Source organism: Zea mays, chromosome 2 (assembly GCF_902167145.1).
Source record: "Zea mays cultivar B73 chromosome 2, Zm-B73-REFERENCE-NAM-5.0, whole genome shotgun sequence".
Taxonomy (NCBI): domain Eukaryota; kingdom Viridiplantae; phylum Streptophyta; class Magnoliopsida; order Poales; family Poaceae; genus Zea; species Zea mays.
The window spans coordinates 143,218,400-143,238,841 of NC_050097.1; positions in this window are offsets into that span (position 1 = coordinate 143,218,400).

Genomic DNA, 20,442 nt, shown 5'->3' on the forward strand with positions numbered 1-20,442 from the left:
ACCACCGTGTACTGGAGGGAATGAGGCCCACGGCGTTTCGATCGGAAGCTCGATAGTGGAGATGGGGGGGAGCGTCCAAGAGGAGCCAAAAGCAGAGGACCACTTGCGCGTGGAGAAGGCCCGTCGCTCTCTACGGAGTTACTTGACCAAGGTGCTTAGGCCTCGCGTGGGCTACCCTTTGCGTAGGGGCACCAACAAGGATTAGTCGAAACCTTGCGTGGTTATGAATACCTTGGTAAAAATACCGGCGTCATCTACGAGAGTTTGCATCTCTATTTTGCTCTTTACCTTCCACATTTATATTGAGTATTTAAGTTTCAATCTCGCCTTTCTAGTTAGATTATTTAGAATTGAAACTTAGGCTTTGCGGTAAAGATAGCAACACTTAGACAAAACCTAGTTTGCACATTCTAGATTGTTTATTTGCAATGTTTTGCTCTAGGGATTTAATTGTGGCCTAGTTTAGAGATAATTTTAAGAAGTCCTAATTCACCCCCTATTAGGCGTCACGGTTTCCTTCAATTGGTATCAAAGCCCAGTTTGGCTCATTTGAAATGTTTTAGCTTCACCGCTAATCGAGCCGACACTTTTTAGAGAAAGTGGATGGATACCCATAGGCCACCACACTTCGATGACACTAGCTTCCCATATTATAGTGCTAGAATGGCTTGCTACCTAGAGGCCGTTGATCTAGGTGTTTGAAGAGTCACTCGTGACGGGATGAAACCACCTAAAAATCCCGAGAAGATCACCACGAGTGAAGAAAAAGAAATTCATTTGAATGCTAGAGCCAAAAATTGCTTGTATGAATCTTAGCATGGAAAATTTCAATCAAGTTTTTACATTAAAAAACTGCTAATGAGATTTGGCTAAAATTGCATGAGCTCCATGACGACACATCTAATGTCCGTGAGAAAAAAACATTGCCTAGCCTTAAATGATTACAATTCTTTTACTACGAAAGATAATGAGCTTGTTATAGATATGTATGCTCGTCTGAATCTAATCATCAATGAGCTCATTTCTATTAGAATTAATAAGCTAGGTGATGCGGACATTGTGAGGAAGATTATCTCCCTACTACCACAACAAATATTTGGGAGCATCATCACCATTCTTCACAATATGGAGGACTTGAGTAAAATGACCTTGACAATTGTGATCAGAAAGATTGCGGCATTTGAAATGTCACAAAAAATGGGTCAACAAGAGCAGCCAGCTTCTTCAAGACCATATGTTTTTGCATGTGATGAAAATAAGAAAGGAAAGAAGAAGTATCCCACTCCAAGCTCCTCAAGTGAAGAAGAGGAAGAAGAAGAAAGTGATGATGATGAAGATAATCACTCATCAACATCATCCTCCGAGGACGTAGAAACAATCTGACGTGCCGAAAAGGTAATGGGGATGATCCGCAAGATTAATCTAATGGGTGTGCCCCTGCAGGTCGAGGATCTTCTCTTTAACATTGACAGGAAAAAGAAAAGAAAGAGAGGATGCTTCACATGCGGGGAACAGGGCCACTTCAGGGACAACTATCCAAGTATGACCGAACCCACAAAGGGGAGGAGCAAAGGCAAGGCGCTTAGAAGTGTCACAACTTGGGATGACTCTTCAAGCGAAGATGAACCTCCAAGGACACACAGCCACCGATCATCATCACGCTCGTCATGGTCATCACGCAAGTGTCTTATGGCAAGAGGTAAAATGAGTAATCCATCCTCTAGTGATGATAGCAGTAGTGATGATGGTGAAGGTGAGCGAATGCCCTCCTTAGATGAGCTTGCGGAAGCTGTTAAATTTTTTTGTGGATGTATGCACTAAACAAAAGACTCAACTTAAAACATTGAAAAATAAGTTGATCAACTCTCAAAATGATTATAAATGTTTGCTAGAAAATTTTGAAACATTTGCAAATTTAAATTTTGAGCTAACAACTAAAATTGAGCAATTAGAGTCTATTGCTCCATCCTCAGCTATCGATGATAGCCTTATCAAAAAAGAATGAAAAACTTAAGGCTAAGTTAGCTATCTCTCAAGAAGCCATTGAAAACTTGATAGGGAAAATAGAAATTCTTAGCATACACACTAATGAGCTAACTACTAAGCTAGAAAACATTGGTAGCACCTCAGAAGCATCTTTAATTGAAATACCTGAAATTATTAAGAAAGATGCTTCTACTTCTTACTTTGATTTAATTGATGATTCTAACCCCTGCAACCAAGTTCTTGTTGAGAATGTTGTTTTAGAAACATGTTCGAATGGGGTTGCAAAGGAGAATGAGCAATTAAGGTAAGAAGTGGCTCGCCTTGGCAAGGCCTTGTATGACAAGAAAGGCAAAGCGAAACAAATCCAACCTCCTCAGGATAACACCACTGCGGTAGTGAACAAGCCTGTGGAGGGAGAAACTATGATTTGTAGGCTATACCACAAGGAAGGCTACAAGTCTTACCAATGCAAGCGAAGACCGGGATAAGCAAAAGCAAAAGCCATCAAGCAAAATCTCTAACACCTACATCAACAAGGTGAACAAAAAGGCCGCTACACCATATTTAATCAAGAAGAAAAAGAATGGAAAGGTGATAGCAATCAAGGCCAACAAGAAAGTCAACAAAGGAAAAGGGATCAAACACATCTGGGTGCCAAAGAAAATTATTTCAACCAAGAAAAGCACCAAGAAGGTTTGGATCCCAAGAGGGAAGAAGTCCAAAGGACTTCAGGGAATTTGGAGATTTGGCAAAATTGGGACGTATATCATGGGATGCATCATATTGGATCAAGTCTATTGCCAAGTGGGTTAGTAAATACTTTGGACCCAAATTCCCCACCCATGACTAAGGTAACTAGATTTATTGCATTTCTTTGTTTTTAGATATGCGTATCTATTTTATTATTTCTAGTTTTTACCTTACATGCCTAGTTTTACATGTGATATTTACTTTTGATTTTAATTGCATGCATACTAGGTCAATCATATGGTAGGAATGCTCGCTTTGAATTCATATTCTTGAGCAAACCTACATGGTTTCAAATGTTTAGTTTAGCACGACACATAGCTTATTCAATATTCCTAAGAAAATGATACTCAAATTGGTATTTTCATATGACATACGCTACAATTGATATCCTTCAATGCTTCAATTGGTATCATTTAACTTATATGTGCCAAAGATCGGATTATAGATAATTTTCCCCTCTTGATATCAAAAATCAAAGTGCAAGTCTCCTACAAGTATTCAAAACTTGTATGCACACTTTCAGGGGGAGGTTACTCTATAATCTAAGTCTTTGAGACTAATACTTGTTTTCAAGTCTATTATGTGTAGTAGTCTCAATGAAGGAAAATGGAGTCCTCGGAGAAAGGCAATAAGCTTTCACTGCAAATACAAGAACTTTCAATTGGTTCCATAAGTGGTTCCATTCAACAATTGGTATCGTTTACATGTCTTCTCTAGACTTTGACTAGACTAGATTTCATATCTTATGCTTGCCATGTTGCTATAAATGCATATGTTGTCAAAATATATATTTTGCCTATGCATAAGGGGAGTCAGTGTAATCAATCATGTCTTGTCCCTCTCTTTCTCATGTGCTTTTCCTAATAGAGGATCTCCGACAGTGGGAGTATATCTTCGTCTATGACAAAGGGGAGAACACTCTTTTCGGGGGGTCATCTTTTAGAGCTACAAGTAGTAATTCCTTTAGAGGGCAAGTCTTTTTTGCTTCCTATATGCTTTTAATGTCTTCCTTTTTGGTGTTTGATTTCAAAGGGGAGAAGTTTTAGGGACCAAAGCAATGAAAAATATATCAAACACAAAACACCACCCAATTTTAAAATTTTAAAATCTTGATCTTACAAGTGGTTTTGGTTCTACAAGTATCTTTGGTCTAAAATAGGAAGTAGGTGGATTATGGAGTTAGGGAGAGGCGTATATTTTCATTAAAATGTTTGTAATATTTGCTTGCTTTGGTTGTGTTGTCATCAATCACCAAAAAGGGGAGATTGTAAGGAAAATGGACCCTGGGCCATTTGGCTAAGTGATTTTGGTGTTTGATGATCAACATAACCTTGAGGACTAATGTGTTTGCTAGTGTTTATGTTTGTAGTTCGCATGATGCTAAATTGACTTGGACTAAGGCATTGAGGAAGCAACACCTCAAAAGAAGACATTATGAAGACATAAGTGAAGATCAATATGTATCAAGCAAAGTCCAAGACATGAAGAAAGTGTTGCCACGGGCGGACCGTCCGGCTGAGAGCACCGGACTGTCCGGTGCCACACCATCGGACTATCCAGTGTATTTGTGGCGGAACTGCCTGAATTATTCCAACTTAAGTGCCTAAATCCCGCCTTAGAGGCTAGACCACACTTAAATGGGAATAACCCGTCAATCCCTCGGATCTAGTCCGACACGGCCACTGACAGGATCAAGTACCACAATCTCACTCGAAGGTGAGTCACAGAGCAAATACAATAAAGCATAAAACCATACATTAAGGAGTATTGAATTATTACATCATCATCGGAGTTTTTGCAAAAGTAGTCATCATTGTTTGAAGTGCAGCGGAATAAAACTAACGGTAAATAAACAGAGAGATGGGGAAGCCTGTCCCATCACTCCTCATGCTCCTCCTCGGCCGAGGTAGGGTCCCACTCGACAGTCCAACCTGGTGGCAAGATGGACGGCCAACTCACTCTAGCAACCATGTCCTCTAGAGAACCTGTGAAATTATGCCACAAGCAAGGCTGAGTATACTAATACTCAGCTAGAATTACCCGGTGTGAGGAGTCTACTCCTCTACCTCTAGACATGCAGTTGTTTGGCTGTGGGGTTTGGTTGCCAAAAGCACTAGCTGAGTTTCTAAATCAAGTTTTAACTTTGTCAAGTTTAAGTGTGACTCTCTTAAGGCTAAATATGTACTAACTACTCATACATAGTATCAAACATTCTTAGCAATCAACATCTTGTATCAACTCATCATATTTCCACTTGTTACTCAATGTAGCAGCATGGATCAAGCAGTCTCATTAGCTGCAAGAAGCAGACGATTCGAATCGAGTTTTTAAACCTTGCAAGGTAAACCTAAACACACGACATGCAGGGGCACTCCGTCCCCACACACATCAACCGTCCCCATCGATTCCCTGGCAACAGAAAGGGGCTCACCGCCTTGGCGTACAATGCCTCACTGACCCCGACTGCCGTCGTGCAGTGACCGCACTTGTACCCACCATAACCGGAATGGGAGACCACGTCTCAGGTCGCATGAGGAGGGCAATCTGCGGGCAGGTTCACTCAGGTACTAGGCTTACCGATTTACCATATTTCTCGGTATGTGTTTAGTACGTTCAAACGCTTGACACACGGTACCACACCTTAATCCTTATTCCAATTTTCATCCCGTGGACAACCAACCCCCATGGATTGTTGTCCACAACCCAGCATCATTATGAGAAGAAAGTGGATACAACCAATTTCCTGACCTCGCGTGAGTGCTAGAAAAATCACTCGACTTCTACCAAGATCCTAATGAATAAAGCAGCTACTCGACTTAGCATACTAGTATTCATCTCAATGGGATTCCTGAGATCATGTAGCTAGGTTTTCAAACAACTCCTACACTTAAGTGCACAATCAATCCTACAATCATTAAGTATATTAAATAGCATAAATAACAGGTTATGCATAAACCGGGGCTTGCCTTCCAAGGCTGTGGCAGGCAGATCCTTTGGTGCAGGCTCGGGTGCTGGATCCGGGGCTACCTCCTGAGCAGCTCCTTGCTCCGGCACGAGGACGTACTCTCCGTCAGCGAGGTTACAGTCTATCAAAATGTAATGAACATGTAAGTCATGATTATGCAGGATTTAATAACATTATGCTAAAGAAGAAAAACTAAGTTAATGAGTAACTTAGGGTTTCTTGGTCATGCGGGGCTTTTAGTGGTTTATGCTTATCACTCTTGGTTTTAGGTTTTTGTTAAGGATAAGCATATAGGATTGGTATCTCCTTATTATAATTTAGTGGACAATTTACAAAGGGTTTTAGGATGACACCCTTTTCCATTATTCATTTTCCTTTCTTTATTTTCTATTTATGAATTCTAGTGTAGGTTTGAACTACAACATTGGTTTAACTTTTTCCAAAAATTTTGTAAAAATTACAGTGGCTTGCCTATGGTCAATATAGCCTGTTCTAAGACTTTGAGGTTCAATTGAAAAAGGCTATGCTCTAGACAAAAATAACAAGAGTTGTGTAAATGGGCCACTTTGCACTACAACTCTTAATTAGGGGTGGGTTCTGTCCTAAAGGTTATTTTTGTTGGCATCTAACAGTAATAATAGGCTTCTGTGCCAAAGATCACAGAAAGCTAAGGGATGGTTATTTAGTTATGATTTTCTAAAGTTTAATGCCAAAAAGGCACTTTCTACTACATTGTTATTTGAAAAATGTCAAACAGCATATTTCATATTTTTCCTAAGTTCTTATTAACAAAACCTTAACTATCCCAAGGGTTGGGGTGTTTTCACCTAGGGGTTATTTTTGTAGGGTTTTTCTAAGTTTTTCTTGTTTTCTTAAAATAAAAGGTATCCTATTTATTTTATACTAAACCAGGGTATCATAGATTTTTCTAGTGAACTACACTAAATAAGTACCCTAACAAAAATAGGAGTACCCCCTGGTTCATTATTTTAAATCACCTTTCCTATTTTTCTTAACCTTAAGCATATGGTAAAATAAATGGCAAAAACTAACTTAATGGGGTGGACAGAGAGGTTTAGCATTTTTAAACAGGTCAGTAAGTGGACATAAACTTCTCCAAATTTTCCTAACCTTAGTCAAATAGTGCAACTATTTTTATTCCTATTATTTAGCTTTTGGTCAAAACAATAATTAAATAAGAACCCTAAAGTTTTCTGTAGTACATAAGGATTTTATATTTTTCCTAAGCAGTTTACATTATTTAAAGTCTGACAAAATTGGTTTGACTAAATTTGGATGAATAAAACAAAAATTATGAATTATTTAAGTTCTGTTCAAAATTTAAATCAGATTTAATAAAGGTTTCCTGGAAAACTACTTTGCGCCGAGGACCTTGGGTTTAATCCAAATCAACCCACTCAAATCTACCCATGCGCCACTATTCCCCTGAGTCACTGACAGTTCAAAAATCCCCCCGACCTTTCCTTCTTCTTCCCCGAGGTCATTCCCCTAATGTGAACAGTGCCCGCGGGAAAGAAAAGGGCGGCGCGGCTTACCAGCGGCGAGAGAGGTCCGGCGAGGGGCGGGGTCGGCTCGGGGAGGCTCTGGCGGTCACAACGGTGTACGGTTTGACGACGGGGATGGCCGAAATCGCTCGGTCCACGTACACAGGCGGGTGTCCTCGTCGGCGTCGGGTGTGCCGGCCAAATCACGGCGATCTAGTTCAATCCAATGGCACGGTGAGCTTCACAGGGTGATGTAGAGGCTATCTGTGCATTGAATCGAAAAATGGCGCAGTGGCTTACCCGGTCTACGCTCGCCGGCGGTCGGATGGAGTCCGGCGACCGTGGACTGGCCTCTCCGGCGAAGCAGACTTCGATTCCTCGCTCGGGGAGCTTCACCGAGGTGTGCTCAGTCTTCTCCGAGGGTCGGACAGGGTTGGGATGGGCTTGGTTGGCAGGTCTACGGTGGCAGGGGCTCGGGTGGCCGCGGACACGCCGTGCACGGGCAAACGCCGGTGAGTTTGAGCTCCGGTGAGGTTGAGCGTGCGCGGAAGGGTACGATTAAGGTCACTGGGCGTTATATAGGCGCGGGCGCGGACCATGGCATCGGCTGGCCTTTGGCGCGACGCGGGGCACGCGAGGTCGGGCGCGGGCGTGCTCTGGCGCGCGCAGAACGCGTCGAACACGTGGAAGTGTTCATCTGCCCGTGTTCAAACGCCTGCTGAGATCGCAAACGTGCGAATCTTGGCAAAAATCCGGCGCAGACCTCTTCCTGGCACCTATGGCTATCTCCCATATGTGAGTTCCAAGGGAAGATAAGCCCTAGGTCAGAAGATATGCGGACGCCAAATCTGGCTTGTCCCCCTGCCCGCTGCGCGACAAAAGTGATGCCAAGCCATGTCAAACGTCAAGGTCTCGGTCTCAACTTTTTCCAGGGGGTGCCCTAGGTGGTATGCCACATTTTTGGTATAGAACTTAAGTGGTTTTGGTGCCATCTTCAAGGTGAACACGGTGGATCTTTAGATTAGGTGTAGTTTTTGACTTAGAGAGAATTAGAGAGCTCTAGCTCTTTCTCTACTTAGGGAATGGATTTGGGGTTTCTTAAGGGGTCTTTTAGCAATGTTTCCTCTCTATAATTGTAGGTTAATAAGTTACTTAACTTTGTGCCAAAGGTTTGGTCATGACTTGCACCTTTGCTTAATCTCTCACCTTTAACCAAGGTGCTTAGGAGATAGGGTTCAAGAGAGGTCTAGGGTTTACTCCCCCCCTTGTCCAAAGTGATAAGTGCACACAACTTGGGTAATGCTTTTGGTCATCCACATCTCTTGGTTAAAACCTAGCCTCCAAGGCCCTTACACTTTGCTCCTTAGGTTTCTTCCACATGTGATCATAGTCATTAGTGCATAGATGTGCCCTAGCCATGGTAACACCTGAGGTGTTACAGCCCTCCCCCCTTAAAGGAATCTCGTCCCGAGATTTTAGGCAGAGTCCTCTAGAGGGGTGCTATGAAAGTGCGTTGGTGTGCTACTCTTTCTTTTACTCAAGTTTCTCTTGTTAACTGCTCTTCGAATGTCATTCTCTTTGCAACTTCAGAAGGAAGTCCTTTTTAAGTTAAATCCACAACTTAGACTACCCTTGTTATCTAAGTTTTTCTTATAATTGTATTCAAAGGGCAGGCAGGGTGGGGTTTTGGGTTACGTACCGACTCCTTTGGGCAGAAAGTCGGGGAAGCGAGAGCGTAGAAAATCCTCAGTCTCCCATGTAGCTTCTTCTGCTGAATGGTGACTCCACTGAACCTTATACATTCGGATTGACCTTGCCCGTGTTGATCTCTCCTTCTGATCCAATACCTCGATGGGGTACTCTTGATAGGACAAGTCTGGTTCTATCTCAATGTCCGGTTCAGGTAGCACTTCAGTGGGTAGGCGAACACATTTCCGCAGCTGAGATACATGGAACACATCATGAACAGCTGACATGCTGGGTGGCAACTTCAATTGATAGGCTACGGGTCCACAAGCTTCCTTGATCTCGTAGGGTCCAATGTAATGAGGAGCTAACTTGCCCTTGATCCCGAATCTCTGGACACCCTTGGTGGGTGACACCTTAAGATAAACATGGTCTCCCACTTCAAACTGTAGAGGCTTCCGCCTCTTATCATGATAGCTCTTTTATCTGGCCTGAGCAGCTTCTAAGTTCTTCTTGATGACTCTGACCTTTGCCTCTGCTTCAAGTACCAAATCTGGCCCAAAAATTTCCCTCTCTCCTGCTTGAGACCAATTCAGCGGGGTTCTGCATCTTCTCCCATACAAGGCTTCAAAAGGTGCCATCTTTAGACTGGACTGGTAGCTGTTATTATAAGAAAACTCTGCCAAGGAAAGACACTTGTCCCAATCCTTTCCGTAGTGTAGTACACATGCCCTTAACATGTCTTCCAAAATATGGTTTACCCTTTCTGTTTGGCCATCTGTTTGGGGATGGTATGCTGAGCTTCGTATTACATGGGTCCCAAGTGATTCCTGCAATTGTTCCCAAAATCGTGCCACAAATGGTGGTCCTCTGTTTGATACTATAGTCCTTGGTATCCCATGCAAACGAACTATCTGGTCAATGTAGATCTCTGCATACTTCTTGGTCCTGTGGGTGGTATGCACTAGTAAGAAATGAGCCGTCCTGGTCAATCTGTCCACAATAACCCAAATGGAATCATGGTGCCTGGAAGTATTGGGCAATCCCACGATAAAGTCCATGCAAATGTCCTCCCATTTCCAAGATGGTATGGGAAGGGGTTGCAAAGGGCCTTCTGCCTTCAAATGACTAGCTTTGATCCTCTGGCAGGTGTCACACTCGGATATGTACTTGGCAATTTCCCTCTTCATTCTGGTCCACCAATATAAAGATCTGAGATCATGATACATTTTGTTGCTACCAGGGTGCATGGAGAATTTGGAAAGGTGAGCTTCATCCAATATCTTCTTTCTGAGCTCAGGGTCCTTGGGAACAACCAATCGATCTCCAAACCATAGAATTCCCTTGCTGTCCTGACGGAAGCACTTGTATTTCTCTGCCTTCTGCTTGATCATTTCTTTGATAACCTGAACACCCTTGTCTTCAATCTGGGCCCTGACTATTTGCTCTTGTAATGTGGGCTCTACCGAGATATAATTTAAATCCCCCGAAGAAACAACTTCCAGGTTCAACTTGCACAACTCATCACACAGGGTGGTAACTCTTGCATCCATGCTCATACAATTGCACTGGGCCTTTCTGCTCAAGGCATCAGCCACAACATTGGCCTTGCCCGGGTGGTAATGTACTTCCAAATCATAGTCCTTGATTAATTCCAACCATCTCCTCTGTCTCATGTTCAAATCTGCCTGAGTGAAAATGTATTTGAGGCTCTTGTGATCAGTGTAAATGTTACAGTGAGCCCCCATCAAGTAGTGTCTCCATATTTTGAGAGCATGAACCACAGCTGCTAACTCCAGATCATGTGTATGGTAGTTCTGCACATGGGGTCTGAGTGCTCGGGAGGCATAAGCAATTACCCTGTTATCTTGCATTAAGACACATCCCAAACCAGTGCCAGAAGCATCACAATAAACTTCAAAGGGCTTGGTGTTGTCAGGTTGAGCCAGCACTGGGGCTGTGGTCAAATGCTGCCTTAGTGTATGAAAAGCATCTTCGCACTTTTGGCTCCAATCATACTTGACTCCCTTCTTCAATAGTTCAGTCATTGGCTTGGCAACCTAGAGAAATCCAGAATAAATCGTCGATAATACCCTCCCAATCCCAGAAAACTCCGAATCTGCCTCACTGTAGTCGGGGGTTTCCAATCCATTACCTCTTGTACCTTCTCAGGATCAACTGATATCCCATCCTGAGAAATTGTATGACCCAAGAATTTAATCTCCTTCAGCCAGAATTCACATTTAGACAATTTAGCATACAACTGATGGTCACGCAGTCTCTGAAGTACAGTATGCAAATGTTTGGTGTGCTCGGCTTCATTCTTGGAATAGACCAGAATATCATCAATGAAAACGACCACGAATTTGTCCAACTCTGGCATGAATACTGAGTTCATCAGGTACATAAAATAAGCCGGGGCATTGGTCAGCCCAAAACACATCACCAAAAATTCATAGAGCCCATATCTGGTAGAGAAAGCCGTCTTGGGAATATCACTGGCACGGATCTTGATCTGATGGTAACCCGAGCGAAGGTCTATTTTGGAGAAGACCTTGGCTCCCACCAACTGATCGAACAATACATCAATGCGGGGCAGTGGGTATTTGTTCTTGATGGTCACCGCATTGAGAGAGCGGTAATCAACACACATTCTCAAACTTTCATCCTTTTTCTTTACGAATAAGGCAGGACATCCCCATGGTGAAGTACTTGGGCGGATAAACCCCTTGTCCAACAACTCCTGCAGTTGCTTTTTCAACTCTGCCAATTCCGCGGGAGGCATCCTATAGGGTCTCTTGGAGATAGGAGCAGTCCCGGGCTGCAATTCGATGGCGAACTCAATGTCTCTGTCAGGTGGCATTCCCGGCAATTCATCCGGAAATACATCTGGGTAGTCACAAACCACTGGGATCTTTTCCACTGGGGATTTTATCATAACGAAAGCACAAGAACGGGTATAACCCTGATCAGGCAAATATAAAACAGTCTCGCCATAAGCAGGGGAATGAATTTCAATGGCCCTTGCTGCAATATCCAATACTGCCTGATGCCTGGTCAACCAGTCAGTTCCCAATATAATATCCACACTATCCAATCCTAGGATGAGAAGGGTGGTTCTAATCACAAGACTATCAAATTTTATAGGCACTTGCCTGTTGATTTGATAGGTGGCAACCCTGCCTCCTGGGGTTGAAATTGTAATGCCCCCATTGGTGTGGTGAAAGGGCAACTGGCACTTGTCACTAAATTTGGTACTGATAAAACTATGCGATGCACCAGAATCAAAAAGAATAATAGCAGGATAATTCAAAACTGTAAAGATACCAGTCATGAAGGGTGCCCCCTCTGGAATATCAGCCGTGGTGGTGAAGTTCAGCCTGCCTTGCCTCACTTGCACCTTCTGTCTCTTGCCTTGATTCTGATTAACAGTCTGCCCCTGCCTCTGCTGGTTCCTGGGGCAATTCTTGGCATAATGTCCGGTGTTGCCGCATGTGAAACACCTGTTGTCATTTGCCTGGCGATACTGCTGCTACTACGGATTGTTCCTCTGAGTTGGAAACTGGGTGCGGTTGGGTGCCTGCTGCTGCTGCTGTGGTCGGATCACCCATCTCCCTTGCTGCTGCTGGGGTCCCCTGTTCTGAGTGTCACACACAATCCTGAAACGCTGTGGCTGAGCTGAAGGTCCTGCCACAGGGGTCTTCCACTTCTTTTCTGCCTGACGAGCTGTAATGCAGTCATCCTGGGAGATGGCCATGTTGACCAACTCATTGTAGCTGTTGGCCCTGACGGTGTTGAGACGGTCACGGAGCTTAGTGCTGAGCCCCCTCCTGAACCTGTCTCTCTTCTTCTCGTCCGTATCTACATGATACCCAGCATACTGGCACAGGTCATTAAAAGCCTAAGCATACTGCAACACTGTCCTGTTGCCCTGAGTGAGTGCCAGAAACTCATTGAGCTTTCGGTCCATAATCCCGGCTGGTATGTGGTGTCCCCTAAAAGCTGCCTTGAACTCTCTCCATTCCACCTCTCGGTCATCTGGCTGCATGGCAAGAAAATGGTCCCACCAAGTCCTTGCGGGTCCGCGAAGCTACTGGGTGGCGAACCTGACTTTAGTGACCTATGAGCAAACTCCATGGAGTAGCGGGAATTTGGATTCCACTACTCTCAACCACACATCTGCATCAAGTGGGTCCTCTGCCCTAGTGAACAAAGGAGGCTGGGTACTGAGGAACTCCTGGTAGGTAGCTGCCGCGGGGTGACGCTGATGGTCTCCACCACCATAGTGCTGAGGTGGTGGCTGACGCTGAGCTAGCTGCCTCAAGATCTCATTCTGCTGAGCTATTAGCTCCTGCAGAGTGGGAGGCGGTGGCGGCGGTGGAGGAACGCGCTCATTCTGGCCACGACGCGCTCTCCCGGCCATCTGAAAAATCACATATATCCTCAATAACACAACTTCAAGTTTAAGGTTTAATCGCGATGAAAGAGTCAAAGGCGAATTGATAGATTCCGACATAAACAAAAAGGATTTTAAAAGGCATAAACTTTCCTTCCCAATTTAAAACTAACAGCATCCATCAACCATGCTTCCAAAAGAGTTTATCATGATTACATCAATGGTCCCAAAAAGACTCAACTCTACCTAGCCTAGTACCCCAAGGGTGCAAAAGCTAAGCTAGCTGTGAGGAGTCCTACCATCACCGACTTCTAACTCTATCCCTAATACCTAGTGAGCGAACGAAGCAACCCTCGACTCGGGGGAAGGTTGTCTCCCTGAGCCAGCAGTGTCCAAGCTGGAGGCAAGCTCCTCTCCTCCCTCAATGTCGACGTCCTCGTTGGCCTCCATATCCTGGATCTCCTGGTGATGCATATCCAGGTGCTCATTAGCCTCGGCAAGCTGTTGCTGGGTGTTAATGAGCTGATCCTCAAGAACCTCGATGGTGTTCTCCCTGGTCCCCACTAATTCCTCCAGCTCTTGGATCTCATTTGACAGCTGCTCCACCTGTAAATCCTTTTCCACCATCTCAGTGGACAAGTCAACCACAAGCTCCTCTCTGTTGTCCAGGGTGATCTTTGTTGCCTCCAACAATGCCATCAGATGGGACATCGCCTCACAACGCATCACTTGCAGACGGTACAGGGCATTCATGCACCGCACTGTCAAGTGAGCCGTCTGTCCCGGGTAGATAGCCCAGATGTCCTTGGCGTGCTCCACCCGATCCTTCCACATTGGGTCGTCCTCCCTTTCTGCGGGGAACAAGCCAATGGGGTGGGTAGACAGCTCCAAGGGATGGAATCCGCAGAAAGTGGTCAACCCGTGCAGAGCAATTGCCTCGATCGTGTCCTCAGCCCGGTATCCAAAGGACTCAGAGTCCAGTGAACGCTAGCCTGGCTGCAGGGGATGAGGCTCCAAGGTCATCCTCACCCTACAGCGGGGCACTCGGTGCTTCTCGAACTGCTGCACCGCGTACTGAGGAGGTGTCGTGTATCTGGCCCCCTGAAGTACCTCCCACAAAATGCGGGGAAAGCCCTCTCGTGCAAGCCCGTCAGTGTGGGACAGTGCATTTCCGTCGTCTGAGGATCTGTGGGAAGTCATCTATGTACGGTTAAGCGTAAGTAAAAGAAAAAGAATTATAAAAAGAACAAGAAAATAAGACTCAGCTTCTCTCCAACAATAAAAATGGTATTGGGGTACTTAGTTGGTCATAATTTTGTATTTAAGTCTTTACTCAATTATCCATTTGCTTAATTAAGAATGCATGCATGCTCGTCCTAAACGACCTCACATCAATAAAAAGGGAATAGGGAAGAACTCCCATCCCTTATAGTAGCCCGTAGAGCTTAAACACTTAGCCACCTAGCTACCCTTCTATCATCCTAAGGCTTCACGTCCTAGGTCTATCCTGATCGTCCTACGATCTATCCAACATTGTTTCTATCAAGTTTTACTTCGGAAAAGGATGGTATTTATATTTTATTGATTCCTCTGTGGTGGTACAAGCTCCGATACCAGCTGTGGCGGAACTGCCCGAATTATTCCAACTTAAGTGCCTAAATCCCGCCTTAGAGGCTAGACCACACTTAAATGGGAATAACCCGTCAATCCCTCGGATCTAGTCCGACACGGCCACTGACAGGATCAAGTACCACAATCTCACTCGAAGGTGAGTCACAGAGCAAATACAATAAAGCATAAAACCATGCATTAAGGAGTATTAAATTATTACATCATCATCGGAGTTTTTGCAAAAGTAGTCATCATTGTTCGAAGTGCAGCGGAATAAAACTAACGGTAAATAAACAGAGAGATGGGGAAGCCTGTCCCATCACTCCTCATGCTCCTCCTCAGCTGGTGTCCTCCAGAGAACCTGTAAAATTATGCCACAAGCAAGGTTGAGTATACTAATACTCAGCTAGACTTACCCGGTGTGAGGAGTCTTCTCCTCTACCTCTAGACATGCAGCTGTTTGGCTGTGGGGTTTGGTTGCCAAAAGCACTAGCTGAGTTTCTAAATCAAGTTTTAACTTTGTCAAGTTTAAGTGTGACTCTCTTAAGGCTAAATATGTACTAACTACTCATACATGGTAGCAAACATTCTTAGCAATCAACATCTTGTATCAACTCATCATATTTCCACTTGTTACTCAATGTAGCAGCATGGATCAAGCAGTCTCATTAGCTGCGAGAAGCAGACGATTCGAATCGAGTTTTTAAACCTTGCAAGGTAAACCTAAACACACGACATGCAGGGGCACTCCGTCCCCACACACATCAACCGTCCCCATCGATTCCCTGACAACAGAAAGGGGCTCACCGCCTTGGCGTACAATGCCTCACTGACCCCGTCTGCCGTCGTGCAGTGACCGCACTTGTACCCACCATAACCGGAATGGGAGACCACGTCTCAGGTCGCGTGAGGAGGGCAATCTGTGGGCAGGTTCACTCAGGTACTAGGCTTACCGATTTACCATATTTCTTGGTATGTGTTTAGTACGTTCAAACGCTTGACACACGGTACCACACCTTAATCCTTATTCCAATTTTCATCTCGTGGACAACCAACCCCCATGGATTGTTGTCCACAACCCAGCATCATTATGAGAAGAAAGTGGATATAACCAATTTTTTGACCTCGCGCGAGTGCTAGAAAAATCACTCGACTTCTACCGAGATCCTAATGAATAAAGCAGCTACTCGACTTAGCATACTAGTATTCATCTCAATGGGATTCCTGAGATCATGCAACTAGGGTTTCAAACAACTCCTACACTTAAGTGCACAATCAATCCTACAATCATTAAGTATATTAAAATAGCATAAATAACAGGTTATGCATAAACCGGGGCTTGCCTTCCAAGGCTGTGGCAGGCAGATCCTCTAGTGCAGGCTCGGGTGCTGGATCCGGGGCTACCTCCTAAGCAGCTCCTTGCTCCGGCGCGAGGACGTACTCTCCGTCAGCGAGGTTACAGTCTATCGAAATGTAATGAACATGTATGTCATGATTATGCAGGATTTAATAACATTATGCTAAAGAAGAAAAACTAAGTTAATGAGTAACTTAGGGTTTCTTGGTCATGCGGGGCTTTTAGTGGTTTATGCTTATCACTCTTGGTTTTAGGTTTTTGTTAAAGATAAGCATATAGGATTGGTATCTCCTTATTATAATTTAGTGGACAATTTACAAAGGGTTTTAGGATGACACCCTTTTCCATTATTCATTTTCTTTTCTTTATTTTCTATTTATGAATTCTAGTGTAGGTTTGAACTAAAACATTGGTTTAACTTTTTCCAAAAATTTTGTAAAAATTACAGTGGCTTGCCTATGGTTAATATAGCCTGTTCTAAGACTTTGAGTTTCAATTGAAAAAGGCTATGCTCTAGACAAAAATAACAAGAGTTGTGTAAATGGGCCACTTTGCACTACAACTCTTAATTAGGGGTGGGTTCTGTCCTAAAGGTTATTTTTGTTGGTATCTAACAGTAATAATAGGCTTCTGTGCCAAAGATCACAGAAAGCTAAGGGATGATTATTTAGTTATGATTTTCTAAAGTTTAATTCCAAAAAGGCACTTTCTACTACATTGTTATTTGAAAAATGTCAAACAACAGATTTCATATTTTTCCTAAGTTCTTAATAACAAAACCTTAACTATCCCAAGGGTTGGGGTGTTTTCACCTTGGGGTTATTTTTGTAGGGTTTTTCTAAGTTTTTCTTGTTTTCTTAAAATAAAAAGTATCCTATTTATTTTATACTATACCAGGGTATCATAGATTTTTCTAGTGAACTACACTAAATAAGTACCCTAACAAAAATAGGAGTACCCCCTGGTTCATTATTTTAAATCACCTTTTCTATTTTTCTTAACCTTAAGCATATGGTAAAATAAATGGAAAAAACTAACTTAATGGGGTGGACAGAGAGGTTTAGCATTTTTAAACAGGTCAGTAGGTGGACATATACTTCTCCGAATTTTCCTAACCTTAGTCAAATAGTGCAACTATTTTTATTCCTATTATTTAGCTTTTGGTCAAAACAATAATTAAATCAGAACCCTAAAGTTTTCTATAGTACATAAGTGTTTTATATTTTTCCTAAGCAGTTTACATTATTTAAAGTCTGACAAAATTGGTTTGACTAAATTTGGATGAATAAAACAGAAGTTATGAATTATTTAAGTTCTGTTCAAAATTAAAATCAGATTTAATAAAGGTTTCCTGGAAAACTACTTTGCGCCGAGGACCCTGGGTTTAATCCAAATCAACCCACTCAAATCTACCCCTGCGCCACTATTCCCCTGAGTCACTGACAGTTCAAAAATCCCCCCGACCTTTCCTTCTTCTTCCCCGAGGTCCTTCCCCTAATGTGAACAGTACCCGCGGGAAAGAAAAGGGCGGCGCGGCTTACCGGCGGCGAGAGAGGTCCGGCGAGGGGCGGGGTCGGCTCGGGGAGGCTCTGGCAGTCACAACGGTGTACGGTTTGACGACGGGGATGGCCGGAATTCGCTCGGTCCACGTACGCAGGCGGGTGTCCTCGTCGACGGCGGGTGTGCCGGCCAAACCACGACGATCTAGTTCAATCCAATGGCACTGTGAGCTTCACAGGGTGATGTAGAGGCTATCTGTGCATTGAATCGAAAAATGGCGCAATGGCTTACCCGGTCTACACTCGCCGGCGGTCGGATGGAGTCCGGCGACCGTGGACTGGCCTCTCCGGCGAAGCAGACTTCGATTCCTCGCTCGGGGAGCTTCACCGAGGAGTGCTCAGTCTTCTCCGAGGGTCGGACGGGGTTGGGATGGGCTTGGTTGGCCGGTCTACGGTGGCAGGGGCTCGGGTGGCCGCGGACACGCTGTGCACGGGCAAACGCCGGTGAGTTTGAGCTCCGGTGAGGTTGAGCGTGCGCGGAAGGGTACGGTTAAGGTCACTGGGCGTTATATAGGCGCGGGCGCGGACCATGGCGTTGGCTGGCCTTTGGCACGACGCGGGGCACGCGAGGTCGGGCGCGGGCGTGCTCTGGCGCGCGCAGAACGTGTCGAACACGTGGAAGTGTCCATCTGCCCGTGTTCAAACGCCTGCTGAGATCGCAAACATGCGAATCTTGGCAAAAATCCGGCACAGACCTCTTCCTGGCACCTATGGCTATCTCCCATATGTGAGTTCCAAGGGAAGATAAGCCCTAGGTCAGAAGATATGCGGACGCCAAATCTGGCTTGTTCCCCTGCCCGCTGCGCGACAAAAGTGATGCCAAGCCATGTCAAATGTCAAGGTCTCGGTCTCAACTTTTTCCAAGGGGTGCCCTAGGTGGTATGCCACATTTTTGGTATAGAACTTAAGTGGTTTTGGTGCCATCTTCAAGGTGAACACGGTGGATCTTTAGATTAGGTGTAGTTTTTGACTTAGAGAGAATTAGAGAGCTCTAGCTCTTTCTCTACTTAGGGAATGGATTTGGGGTTTCTTAAGTGGTCTTTTAGCAATGTTTCCTCTCTATAATTGTAGGTTAATAAGTTACTTAACTTTGTGCCAAAGGTTTGGTCATGACTTGCACCTTTGCTTAATCTCTCACCTTTAACCAAGGTGCTTAGGAGATAGGGTTCAAGAGAGGTCTAGGGTTTACTCCCCCCCCCTTGTCCAAAGTGATAAGTGCACACAACTTGGGTAATGCTTTTGGTCATCCACATCTCTTGGTTAAAACCTAGCCTCCAAGGCCCTTACACTTTGCTCCTTAAGTTTCTTCCACATGTGATCATAGTCATTAGTGCATAGATGTGCCCTAGCCATGGTAACACCTGAGGTGTTACAGTATTAGGGAACAGTAGCCCAATGGCTAGTTCCTGGTGGCACTATGGAAGAGAGGTTGGATTGTCTGGTGTGAGGCCGACGACGCCAACGGTCACCTGTGAGATCCAACGGCTAGTGAAGCACCGGACAGGGCACCGGACTGTCCGGTGCCTACCACTGGACTGTCCGGTGTGCCACAGAGAGCTGCAACTTTCCTCCAACGGCTATATTTGAGTTGGGGCCTATAATTACATCACCCAACCGGCCATTTGAAGGCGTGGGAGCCCAAAAACATACCAAGGCATATTCTTGACATTTCCAAGTGCTCATACAACCAAGTGCTTAATATAATCACTCGGTGATTAGCGTAGGTGCTTTGTGAAGTCCTTAAGTTAGTTAGACCGCATTAGCACTTGCTCTAGGTGAATCCTAGTTAGTTGAGTGAGTTTAGAAAAACCACACAACCCCTCGGCTCTTGCATGAGCCATTGTAATTGTATCGAGTGGGGCGAGAGTCTTGCGAGACCGTGACAACTGAGTTTGTGTCATGGCCGCCACCATGTACCGGAGGAAACGAGGCCTACGGCGTTTCGGCCAGAAGCTCGATAGTGGAGATGGTGGGGAGCATCCAAGAGGAGCCGAAAGCGGAGCACCACTTGCGTGTGGAGAAGGCCCGTGGCTCTCTTCGATGTTACTTGACCGAGGTGCTTGGCCCTCGCATGGGCTACCCTTTGCGTAGGGGCACCAACGAGGATTAGTCGGAACCTTGCGTGGTTCCAGATACCTTGATAAAAATACCAACGTCATCCACGAGAGTTTGCACCTCTACTTTTCTCTTTACCATCCACATTTATATTAAGTATTTAAATTTCAATCTCGCCTTTCTAGTTAGATTATTTAGGATTGAAACTTAGGCTTTGCGGTAGAGATATCAACACTTAGACAAAACCTAGTTTGCACATTCTAGATTGTTTATTTGCATAGGTTTTGCTCTGGGGATTTAATTGTGGCCTAGTTTAAAGATAGTTTTAAGAAGTCCTAATTCACCCCCTCTTAGGCGTCACCGTTTCCTTCATTTATAACTCAACTACACACCACGGGGTTCCCCACGTGATGCTTTTGGGAAGGACGATGTCTTTGATTGCGACTCGATGGTACGTGTGGATGCATGTGAGATCACACACATGGGTTTATACAGGTTCAGGCCGCTAGAATGCGTAACACCCTACTTCCTATCAGTGCTGAGTATTTGAGTATCGCTGGTGTACACAAATT